Source organism: Mercenaria mercenaria, chromosome 18, assembly GCF_021730395.1.
Source record: "Mercenaria mercenaria strain notata chromosome 18, MADL_Memer_1, whole genome shotgun sequence".
NCBI classification, from domain to species: domain Eukaryota; kingdom Metazoa; phylum Mollusca; class Bivalvia; order Venerida; family Veneridae; genus Mercenaria; species Mercenaria mercenaria.
This window is the reverse complement of record NC_069378.1, coordinates 11,809,071-11,822,764: the sequence shown is the minus strand read 5'-3', so window position 1 is coordinate 11,822,764 and position 13,694 is coordinate 11,809,071. Positions and strand designations below refer to the sequence as shown.

The following is a 13,694-nucleotide window of genomic DNA, read 5'->3' as shown; positions in this document are numbered from 1 at the left end:
ACATAGTCTTGGTAACTAGTAATAATAATGTAATTTAGTTATCACACCTCTGATATAATTGCCTATCAGTAAAGGAAAATTGCAATTTACAAAATTATATATAGACAACAAGCTGAAACTTTTGTTATAACAATCAGGGTGTGAAGTGTCAAATATTTCATGTTCGGCGAAGTGTCATATTCAACGAAGTGTCGTGCACCAGTCAAATGTAGAGCTCTTTAGGCACTTTGCAAGAAATTAACAAGAGTGCCAGACTGTCACAATACATGCCCGTCTAAATATTCAGTTAAGTAGCAATCCAAGAGTGCCTGAGGCGAATGGGTGGTTATCGAACTTGGCCGAGATATTATGCCCACGATCATTGTCACCAAGTTTGTTGAAGACTGGATGAAAACTGTTCGACTTAGAGGGTGGAAAAGGCTAAATTCGCTGATTTCGAGTAATTCAAGGGCCGTAATCCAGGAGTGCCTGGGGCGATTTGGGTGGTTATCGAAATTGGCCGAGATATTATGCCCACAAACATTGTCAGCAAGTTTGGTGAAGATCGGATGAAAACTGGTTGACATAGAGAGCGGACATGCTTTTGGACGTCTACCACTGCCCACCTGCTATGGCTGTTCACATAAAACGCCCTGCTCTTTCAGAGACAGCATATAAAAAGCAACAAAGCAAACAAATAGAACACTGCCTCATAGCACGGTCCTCTGCTCTTATAAAAGTGTCTGGACTGCCCTTATGAAAGTATCTCTGCTCCTATGAAAGTATCTCTGCTCTTAAGCAAGCATCTCTGCTCTCAAAGAAGATTTCAAAAGTGTATTCTAGATATTCAGGTGTTAAAATTACCACCACCATAAAAGATCAAACATTTTTCATTCAGATTCAGCCAAAAATAAGGTCGGATAATAATGGTAGCAAGATGTATTTACTTTAATTCTTTGAATCAAGACAGATTGAATAGTATTGATTAATGTTATACTAGAAATGAAAGCAACAGCAAGTACCAATAATATTATAACTACGGTATGTCATTAATAGCTGGTAGTGGCTGTGAAGTTTGGGGATTATATTTCAACTTGCTCTGCTCTACAGACCAACCTAGTTCCTGTCCATCTGTTTCCCGAACATATACAACACCCTTTTCTCACAACAATCAACTTATATTTCATTCAGTAAAAAAGCTGTGGTGTCAGGTCTTGATTGCTAGCATATTTTACATAGTTCTGGGTATGAGAGCAATCGCTACGCACTTCATGGGCAGTAAAACTAATGATTGATAATCTTCTTTTTGTTATTCCAGTGTAATCTCATTAGAGACTTAAAGTCCAGTAACAAGTCTGACCACTCATTTTTCTTCATTAAGCCTATTCAAGAACAAAGTCTGTAAATTTCTTCTTGTTGATGGAGCAAAGTCATTTGAATTAATCTAAGGGAGGCTTACGAAAGAATATTTTAAACTAAAATTGTAATAAACTCCCACAAAGTGATCATAAAAAGCAAATGTAATTTACTATTTAAAACAGTCAATTGAGTAAACCGATTTATTTCTTACTTTTTAACTAGAGTAAAAGATTTTTTAGAAGTGACTGACAACTTTTGCTCTGAAATTTCAACGAGTGTATACCAAAATCCCCTTGATCAAAATCCCCTCCACTGAAAAATGACTGGGTGTTACAAAATCCCCTTCACACATTTGCAGGGGTTATCATAATCCCCTCTGTGATTAACATTATAGATATAGAGATATCAGTGCTCCAAATTATATTATGTTTGCTAAAGACATTGTATTTACGTGCTTCATGCAATAGACTTTTAAGTTGTATATAGTTGTATTTGAACTTGATGAAATAAGTAAAAATCACAGAGGGGATTATGATACCGCCTGCAAAAGTATGAAGGGGATTTTGTAACACCCTGTCATTTTTCAGTGAAGGGGATTTTGATCAAGGGGATTTTGATTGTCTCCCAATTTCAACATGTCCAAACTGACCAGACCACTAAATTGAACCAAATGGGTTCTTAGGACACTATGCATAAACAAGAGGGCCATGAAGGCCCTGTATCGCTCACCTGACCTATTGACCTAAAGATCATCAAGATCAACATTCTGACCAAGTTTCATTAAGATATGGTCATAAATGTAGCCTCTAAAGTGTTAACTAGCTTTTCCTTTGATTTGACCAGGTGACCTAGTTTTTGCCCCCACATGACCCAGATTGACTTGACCTAAAGATCACCAAGATTAACATTCTGATTAAGTTTCAAGAAGATACAGTCAAAAATGTGGCCTCTAGAGTGTTAACAAGCTTTTCCTTTGATTTGACCTAGTGACCTAGTTTTTTAACACACCTGACCCAGATTTAAACTTGACCTATAGATCATCAAGATTAACATTCTGACCAAGTTTCATTAAGATATGGTCATAAATGTGGCCTCTAAAGTGTTAACTAGCTATTCCTTTTATTTGACCCCCGTGACCTAGTTTTTGACCCGACATGACCCAGATTCGAACTTGACCTAAAGACCATCAAGTTTAACATTCTGACTAAGTTTCATGAAGATACAGTCATAAATGTGGCCTCTAGAGTGTTAACAAGCTTTTCCTTTGATATGACCTAGTGACCTAGTTTTTTGACCCCACCTGACCCAGATTTAAACTTGACCTAAAGATCATCAAGATTAACATTCTGACCAAGTTTCATTAAGATATGGTCATAAATGTGGCCTCTACAGTGTTAATTAGCTTTTCCTTTGATTTGACCTGGTGACCTAGTTTTTGACCCGACATGACGCAGATTCAAATTTGTCCTAAAGATCATCAAGTTTAACATTCTGACTAAGTTTCATGAAGATATAGTCATAAATGTGGCCTCTAGAGTGTTAACAAGCTTTTCCTTTGATATGACCTAGTGACCTAGTTTTTGACCCCACCTAACCCAGATTTGAAATTGAGCTATAGATCATCAAGATTAACATTTTGACCAAGTTTCATTAAGATATGGTCATAAATGTGGCCTCTACAGTGTAAACTAGCTTTTCATTTGATTTGGCTTGGTGACCTAGTTTTTTATCCTACATGACCCAGATTCAAACTGGACTTTAGGATCATCAATATTAACAATCTGACCAAGTTTCATGAAGATACAGTCATAAATGCGGCTTCTACAGTGTTAATAAGCTTTTCCTTTGATTTGACCTGGTGACCTAGTTATGAACCCAGATAACCAAATATCGAACTCGTCCAAGATTTTATTAAGGGTAACATTCTGACCAATTTCATTAAGACTGGGCCAAAAATGTGACCTCTAGAGTGTTAACAAGCTTTTCCTTTGATTTGACCTGGTGACCTAGTTTTTGACCCCAGATGACCCAATATCCAACTCGTCCAAAATTTTATTGAGGGTAACATCCTGACCAAGTTTCATTAAGATTGGGCCAAAATTGTGACCTCTAGAGTGTTAACAAGCTTTTCCGTTGATTTGACCTTATGACCTAGTTTTTGACCCCAGATGACCCAATATCGAACTCGTCAAAGATTTTATTGAGGGTAACATTCTGACCAAGTTTCATTAAGATTGGGCCAAAAATGTGACCTCTAGAGTGTTAACAAGCTTTTCCTTTGATCTGACCTGATGACCTAGTTTTTGATCCCAGATGATCCAATATCGAACTCGTCCAAGATTTTATTGAGGGTAACATTCTGACCAAGTTTCATTAAGATTGGGCCAAAAATGTGACCTCTAGAGTGTTAACAAGCTTTTCCTTTGATTTGACCTGATGACCTAGTTTTTGATCCCAGATGACCCAATATCGAACTCGTCCAAGATTTTATTGAGGGTAACATTCTGACCAAGTTTCATTAAGATTGGGTCAAAAATGTGACCTCTAGAGTGTTAACAGTCAAATTGTTGACGACGGACGGACGGACGGACGGACGGACGGACGGACGACGGACGACGACGGACGCCGGACACAGGGTGATCACTAAAGCTCACCTTTGAGCACTTCGTGCTCAGGTGAGCTAAAAAGAAGAAGGTCTTTCACCATTATTGAATATGCTATGAAGAGCAAGCAAAGCAAAAAATGATGGATAAGTAAAATCTCTTAATTTTGTGTGCTGATGTATGTACATAGATGTTGATGATATTCATATGTCACACTGTCACTTATAAACAACCAACTCTGCCCTTGAAGGTGGCATTAATTGTTTTTGACATACAACTTCTGCCGTAAACATGTACGTCTTTAAATAGTAACAGCATGATAGCTATGACAAAGTGAATGACACCAAAAAAGGTCATCCGCTCGGGTCAAATTTGACAGAAGTAAAAACAAAAGCTTTATTGTTTGTCATCTTTGTTGTTAAATTAATTCCGGCTTGATTTGATTAGAATGCTGTCTTAATTAAGACACCTGAGCTATTCAGTTTGATAAACTAGAGTTTGAAATGTCATGACAGTTTCATGCCACAGCATTTCATGTTTTCTTCTCACACTTTTCTATTCAGCACAACGTGCATCAGTCCCCCATGACATTACATCAGAACATTCCAAAAGAATTTGAATGTTTTTTTGACAGTCTGGTTCCAAACAATTACCACCAGTTTGGCAATTACAGAAGATCAAATAGAAAACCAGACGATTGCTATTAATAGTAAACATCGAAATGTGACACTTTTTACACCCATTGTAAAATACAACAATAAAATAAAACTGTGAAAAAAATAGCACATTTTCTTTTGAAGTCTTTTTTGAAACTTTCTAACACTATCTAAAATATTCTACAGTTGCTTAAGTTTAAACAAATATTTTCATTTTATACTGAAGCACAGAATATTCATGTACCTTATTCTGTTTTTGGTTTTATTGAAAACTCTTTAGACATCATTGATAAAACTGTAAATTCAATTAATGCAATTCCGACAAAGCTTTCCTTCATCAGTAATATCTTAACTGTTTAGGATTGGCTATGAAAAATTGAACAAAACTATCATTTAAATGAGAAGGAAAAACAACCACTTCAGCAAAAGAATAGATAATAGTAACACAAGATACTGTATATCTCAATTGTAATGAACTTTAAGATTAAAAAATGTCCCCAAAAAAAACAACATCCTACAGTATCTCCCCTATCAACTGACCAATTAGTAGACAAAAATGAAAGGTTAGACGCTGCCGTATGACAAAGCTGCTTTCCAATCCTCTTATATAGCATGTGACAACGAATGCGATATTTAAGTAGTTTAAAAGTGGTGTCCTTAATGAGTAATTAACATTTTGTCCATATTTAGCAGTTTTTCATGATCATGCTAGATTCATTATGAGGAAATGATTCACACCATCCTCAATGAGCTTTGCAACCTTCACTGAAACAATAGTAAATACCAATTACTGCAAATGTTGTATATATGTTGTTGTTTTCTTAGAAATGGTTAATTGTATTGTTGTGTAGTTTTTCAGAAATAACAATGTATGCTAAATAACTTGAACACTGCAATTACAGGTCTCATCTTGACTTTGCTGATGGTGGCAGCGTTATAAAGAATTTTTTTAGGTTAATGGCTACGGGTTGCCAGCCATGCAGACTCACACAATCCTGCTCATAATTATTCATGCCCAAGAAACTCTGGCTGTTTTTGTATTTTTAGCAAACATTCAAAAGATGTCATACAGTTGAACCATAACCCTAGCACAGGTTAACCTCCGTTCTTACTGACTGATCAAGAAAGCAAGATTAAATAACATAAAACAATAGAACTGCAACTATCCCTTATTTTTATGGTTTTCTTCATAAAAAGTGACACATTTAATCACTAAATTGTCATTAAGTCAACATGGAACTTCCCATTTTTGACCAGTCCTCCCATGATTTCACTCCAGGAGCAAACAGCAAAGCAAAACATGTTGTTTACAGATCCCTTTGTCCAAACTATGCTTTGACTTATATGAAGACATTCCTTCTATGTTTGTTTATGATATGGTATTGTCTTCTTCATGTGAATTTATCATAACTGACTAAGACTTGTTTACCGGTATGAATTTCCTCAAATATGTGAAACAAACAATGGTATTATGAATTAATAATTCATATCAACAATCGATAATGTGTATGAAATATTTGAATGGACTGAAGTGAGTTACATGCTGCGACACAGATAAGTCATTTGAAAACTTTTAATTTTTTCCAACAAGAATCTGAAGTGGATTCCCCTGTTGTAATAGTGTGATAGATTGTACTTGACAATGCATGCTGTGAGAGAAAGAGACCACCATTCCTGCTACTCCAAATGAAAGAACACTTATCTACATCCTATGGTTACAACAAAATTCTTTCTGGCCGGCTTGAAGAGGGGACTATAAGAGGCGTTTTCTTTTTTGGCTATTTCATTTGGTATATCGTCAATAAGGGGAGTTTTAATTTTTTACTTTTTAACCAAGACCTCCAAAGAACATTGTTTCTGATCCCTGCCTGTCTTCTACTGAGCCAAAACTTGCAGTATTTTAGAAGACCTGTCAGCACTTTTTCTGTGCCCTATTACATAAACTTTTCAGGCAGAGGTAATATTTTTTTAAACTTTCACAACTGCAGAAAGGAAGACAAGTTAAAACCTACTCAAGTGCTTAAATCCCAATGCTGAAGTGCCCTTGAGTCTAGACCTATTGTTTAATACTAAACAATTAAAATACTGAAACAAAATAATTCCATTCCTGGTACTAATGCCTCTTAAGGTGTAAAAAGGTCAAATGTAGGTTTTTCTTCTTTTTGAAATATTATTAGTTTGAATGAACTACCATTGTATTCTCTAGATAATGCCCCAAGTGGCTGCATTTTGCAAAAGGGTGATATTTATGTTTTTTTTTTGTACATTCTCTTAGTATATATAATCCATAAATCCAACTTGTATTACATGAATTGTTACAAACAATCCCAGCAGTATTCTAATATGACCTAAATTAAGTTATTTTTTTTTAATCTTGACCCTGCTGGCGGCAAGTGATTTCACCTTTGCGACCTGTGCAGACCAAGATCAGCCTGCACATCTGTGCAGCTAGGCTAATATCATGGTCTGCACTGTTTGCTATTCAGTCAGTAAATTTTCAGTGAGCACCAAATGGTACTGTTCAAATTGAATGATGGACCCGTGAGTCCATTTTAGAAATTTAGCTGGCTAAGCGGGTGGGGGGGGAGTGTGGAGCATTTATTATGATAAAGGTGTTAAATAGAGACTATACGGTATAAACTTTTTAGACACTGCAACATAAAATTATGGTAGTTTTAAATAAGAAGCCCCTTTGCAATATTTTTACTATCAAAAACATGATATATAACATCGTATGATTATCACAAAAATTATATATAACCACTTTTTTTAGCACAGTAATTGAGAAATGTAATGGATTTTGATACTTCATTTCATGGTAATATAAACTTTATGATATTGGTAAGAACAAATTATTTCCTCTTTGTGACATTCTTCTCTTTTCTGAATGTCATCCTTGAAAAGTTTCATCAAATTTGAAACATTTTTTTCATTTAAAGAGTAAATTTTCTGAAGCATATTTGTGGCTTTCATATAGGTATAATTCAAGAGATTCTGTATAAAAAAATTCTCAAAATTATGCAAGAAATTCTAAATATGCATATATTTTTTATATTTCACATCTAATTGCTAACTTAGCTGTTTTATAGTAAATATAGAACCCCAATAAAATAGTTTTGTCATCAAAATTGTACTGCAAAAGTGATAACATTATGTTAATATATGCATTAAAATATTTTCAACATCAAAAAAGATAATATATGATAAAACATGCATCAAAATATTTCTTTTTACAGCTTGACTAGACAATTTATTTGTCATCATTTACGCTGTTAGCACAAAAGATATTGGAATGTGAAAAAAATACAAATTCAACAACCAAATATAGAACACAAGGCATCTTCTGTTCCCAACGGGTTAACGTAACTTCAAGGCAATAATTATATATATTTCACGTACTGCTGTATGCATGGAATATAAAACACGAAAAATAACGTAATACTCAACAAGTATTTTGTATTAATGGAAGCAGTAACTTCAGATATACTTCACTACCAATGGCTTTGTTATAGAATATAAAAAAACTGTTCTAAAAGTCAAACAGCATGAATTAACTAACATTTTATTCTCATTTTTTTTTTTTTGAACAACAAACTTACCCCCGGTAAAGACGTGTATTGCACGTCAGAACTACTGCAATATGGCATTATAATAATTATAGCAAACAAAATTTTATACAAACTGAAACAAGGGTACATGGTATTTAGAGTAAATGAAAGGGAGTTGAGTGGTATTTCAAGTCTTAAAACAAGGTCATCAAAACCGGATCCAGAAAAACATACACTGAACTGGAATCCCTTGTGTTCACACAAAATTTAGAAAACTTTAAAGATTAATAGTATAATAATGGTCACATTTGGCCAAATTTTCAGCCAAAATGTTTGCCTAACTATTTAATAACAGGAAAGTAGTCAGCTTAGCAAATATTTTGACACAGATATTTAAATCTTTGTTTACAATTAAAAATCGGATCATGAAAAAAAAGGTAAACATCAAATCTTGGTCACTTAAAGTTCTAAATTCTTACAAAATAAAGTCGAAGCACTGAAATTAAACCAACGCAAAGGGTCTCAATAGAACCCCAAGTTTGGAATATCTTAAAATTTGTGGGTTTTTTTCAGTCCTCTAATCGACATAACAGTTTGTTTTAGATATTTTCATCTCTAAGTTTTGGACAAAGTACAGCAAGTCTATTTTGTTAGTATTCCGGTCATTTCTGAAGGGATATTCATGATGTTAGTAGTTCGCTCATCTCTGAAGGGATATTCATGACCTTCTAAAAGCTCTGCACTTATTTCAGCTCATACTGCAATATATGATATAATCATTACAGATAAGGCTGATATTGTATATATTGGTCCACTTATAATCTAAGATTGCTTCACTTCTGATAAGCCCTATCTCCTACAAGTTGGACATGACATTGTAAATATTTATTGCTCACTACATGATGTTATGATGCACTCTCTACTGGTCATCTATGGATGACTCAGTCAGTATTGTGAGTTACGGTACCTCTCACCAGACCTGTTTTACAACCTGGTAAAACAAAACTGAGAATATTCCTTTTGACTATATGCAACCTACTAGTATTTGTTGCTGGTTTTTATAGCAAAATGATATAAAATGCAAATCTTTTATGGTTTTTAATTACTTTTTGAAGTATTTCCGCTAAGCAGATATTTCATCAAGCTCCCAGACAGGGCTTAATGGGGGGTAACTTGGTTGAATTGGGCCAAATTGCTTAAACTGTTACGGTCATTGTTATGAGGAAAAATAAAGTGGTCAGATTAGTGGCTGAATTTGACAGATTTATTTTATTTACCTTAGAAATATTTCCCACCACAAGGGGAACATATATCAAGCTGTGGATACAGCCGCTAATTGCTATAAGGTTGCAAATACTTGCATAAAGGGAGGTAATTCAATAACTGTAATCTGTAATACATTAAGTGATCTCCCACTGGGTTTTATTGACAGTTTATCAGGACTTAGATGTTACAGCTGTATAATGTGATAATGTAAGGTCTGGGTACACAGACTATCTAAGGATAAATCTTGTCTGAAGATTAGGACTATCAGTTTGGTTATCATTGGTTAGTCATTCAAAGTAATTTCGTACAGATTTTGCACATAAAACAACAAACTTTATAAAAAATAACAACAGAATAGAGTGACATTTTGTATATATTTTAAATTGTTTTGTAAATCAAAAATTTCCATAACATTTTTAAATTCTGTTCAACTATTTCAAGTATCAGTAGCATTTCATATTACACAATCACATTGCAGAAAAAATATCTCAGATTTCATAAAAATATTTTACATAAATTTTATACATGACGTGAAAATAAATTTTACAGTATTTTATAAATATTCAATATAACTGAAAATTAAGAGTCTCAGGTTGATATCAAAGCTTATTTGTACTGAGGAATAATGAAAAAATCTACCCCAAATTACTATTTTACTTTAACAATTTTCTTGAATATACAACAAACGTTTGTATATATTTATTTATTTCCTTGTCTAAAATTTAGTTTTAGATGGTTTGCATGTCAGCATGCAATATATAATGTAATCAGATATATATGTTTACATTAAATAAATCTGGACCGAACTTGATCCTTGTCTAACACCAGGTGTTTTTATTTAATCAGTTCTATTGTGTGATACATTATAGATAAACAAGGTGTTGTTCATCATTTCTCACATGTTTCAGAGATAGTATCCATGTTTACCTAATTTGCCTTTTGTCCACCCAATTTTTTCCCTCAATTGTTCCTTTTATAAGGACTGACAGATGCTGCTATGGGTTGTTGACTAAATTCTTCAAAGCAATTCTTGAAAGGTTTTGGTCAAAAGGTAATTAAGAGCAAGTCCCAAGCCAAACTGACAACCCACTAGATGGTACAATGAAGCCGCAGCAACACAGTTTTAAGACATACAGTGACTTTCCAGCTTTTTAGGAGGAAGACACCTATGTGCCCCTTACTGAATTACTTCATGTATGGGCAGACACCTGGGCAGAACCACCACCTTTCCAATGAGGCCAGCTGGATGGCTTCCTCACATTAAAGAATTCTGGCACTCCAAGCAAGGTTCGAACTCACAGTGATGCCGGGCAAGTAATTCTTAATCAGCAACACTCAACCACAGAGGCTTCTGCTAACGATAACATACAAACAAGGTAGATCACCAAGAAAATTATCTGGTATAATAATTATGTCAGGTAAGTAATAAATAAAGTAAGCGAGCCAGACTAATCAGACTAAATTGGTATTTACAAACCAGTCACAATGTAACACCAAACACTGGTATAAATCATATACTTGTCACAGGAATGACATGATAAGGTACTAACTGAAGCAAATGGATCCTTTTCATCATCGATTCTAATCATTTTAAAATCTAAAATGCTGTCACTTGCTTTTTGAAATTTTTTTTTTCTATTAATTTTTTATCATAAATGACAATTTGCAACTTAGCTGAGCTGGCAGATTTTACACTTTGATAAAAAGGTGATGATGAGTTTCATAGATATGTCATATATTTATTACAGTATACTGGATATATTTCATAACTGATAATCATACCTTAAACTTCATCAGTTAAAGTAACTTTTTTTATAATTTACAGAAAGAAATATAACTGATATGAAGATACACCTACAGTGTTCAATTCTTAATTACTTTGAATCAACTTAAAAAAAAATTCTATGGTTCGGGGAGGGCTCAGTTAAATTCAAATATCTAACATTTTATTTCTAAGGAAGAAAGAAATATCAAATTAATATAATTTTATAATTTACAGAAAGAAATATAACTGATATGAGGATACAACTGCAGAGTTTAATTCTTCCTCTGCTAAAATTCTATAAAGAACTCATCCATCTTTCAATTTGGACAGTACCATTAACTGTTTAAAGGGTGCTACTGACTGAATTGCAAACAGTTTTCAGATGATCTGAAAATTCAAAAGTTTGCAAAAAAATGGATGAAGATAAATTTCACAACAGCCTGACTAGACATAATTAAGACTAACCAATTAAATCTTAAATTTCGGGTGTATCCCCATCCAGAGTGTAATTCAACCATCTGACAGTGATTAACGGCAGCAAAGTTCATGCAAATGATGACTTAAACTTACAAAAATATAATTATAAACTTGACTAATCTTATCCTTTAATTCTGAAACTGACTGTACAGGAAAAAACATTCTGACATTTCTTTATTAGGAAGAAATATAAGACATTTAGGAAGGAAATGACTAAAACAAGGTCAAGTGTAAGATGCAGTTGTCTTTAACATATTATGATTTCACTAATGACAAACAAAGAAGTGTATCATTGAAGATTTCATGGGCACCACTGTATGAACACATATCTGCAAATGTCTCTTAATTGTTTTTTGGACTTGTAATGTGTACATGTGTAAATGTTGAGTTCCGATCAACCCAGGGCTAGAGGGCGTTGTTGGTAGGATTCATTTCCACTACCGCCCTAGAACAGGCTCATTTAAACTGAGCATGCAAGTTATTTTCATTCTTGTCATCTTGAGCAACCTGTGGAGATTCCATTGTTTCTATTTTACCAAAATTTTGTTTTAATTTTAATTTTTCAAACTAAAATGGTGACTGACGACCCAGTTATTATTATTTGCTAAGTACCATAAAAAAATTTCCTATTTAGCTTATTATGTCATGTTTATATGATGCATTTCTGGTTTACCATGCAGACACTTGCACACCCAATCTCCCCTTGAGCTATCTTTAAATCTATTTTTTGCACATCTACAATTTCAACACCCATACATAGGGTTTAAATAACTTTAACAAAACTTCCATACAAAAGCCCCTACTATATTTGATTCATATCCTAGATGTCATTTTAAGTGCCCAGAGAAAGATAAAGAACCAAAAAAAGGTTACTGCCATGTGAATATAGAATGTAGATAGGTCTCTTTTGCTCTAAAACTAGAAAATCTTAATCTCCAACTAAATTCCCATTGGACACAAGATATATCATTGAAGTCACCTCTTATTACAACTACATGAACATATTTTTTTGCATGATTGTTTTTTTCCTTCATTTTCCATTTCCTTGTAAGATGATTCAAGGACAGGGCTTAACATTCCTGGCTAGAGGAGGGACAGGCTCAATAAGGAAGTTGGCAAACTTTTAGAAAGTTTAAATGACATTAATAAAGGAAACTTTTGGAATTCTAGATTACGTTTTAAAGGAACGTGTTTACTACACTTATTTTAAGTTACTTAAAGTAATGCTTAAAAAGCCGTTCTTTGGTTAACATCATGTTCTGTTTATTTTATCAAAGTGGGTGCGATGACCCCCTCTTAGAAACTTTAAACAGCAAAAATAAATAATAAAACTTTTGGAGTTATTAAGAAATGGTTTCTAAAGAATGCCCTTACTGCAGTTTCTTGATAAAGTTTTTCAAGTCTATTTCAGGGAATGCTAAAAGCCATTCTTTGATAGAAATAATCCTTAATTGTCCAAAATTTATTAAAATGGGTGCCACAAACCCTATCTTCTCCTGTGTAAACATTTTCTTATATTAAACTTGTATTAAATAAAACTCTACAACTTTTGAGTGATGGATGCTTAATGAAGCAAGTATCAGTTAACCTCTGAGGCTTTTTAAAGTTTAAATTTTGGTTTAAAATTTCTTGACCTCGAGTAAATTGGATTTTAAAAGCTGCACCTTGCTGTTATTTGTAACTGAAGCAAGATCAAATCTTATCCATGCGGAAAATTGAAATGTGCATAAAATAACAAAGGTTCCTTTAATATATGACCATTTACATTTGGTTGAATATAAAATTAATTAAATGAAAATACCAGTGTCTTTTTTTCTGCAGCTGCAATACATTTTTTCTAAATAAATTTATTTTTGTTAATCACATAGGTGTTGGCCTTTAACTGAATTTGCAGCTAAGATATATGATTAATGTCTTTTTCCTTGTATTAATAGTTTGTATCCTTATGAAAGCATACATATGATTCATCGACAATTCCTTATACTAAATCACAGTGGACCCATAAAGCTTAATGGCAATCTGTAACTTCCCTGTGATTACA

The 13,694-nt window shown here is 33.6% G+C and overlaps 1 protein-coding gene across 1 annotated transcript in view; it reads right to left on the bottom strand.

The window, feature by feature from the left end:
* The window catches only part of LOC123537955 (titin-like), a 402,126-nt gene that overhangs the window by 66,202 nt on the left and 322,230 nt on the right, over positions 1–13,694 (bottom strand). The gene's annotated exons all lie outside the window — the stretch shown is intronic.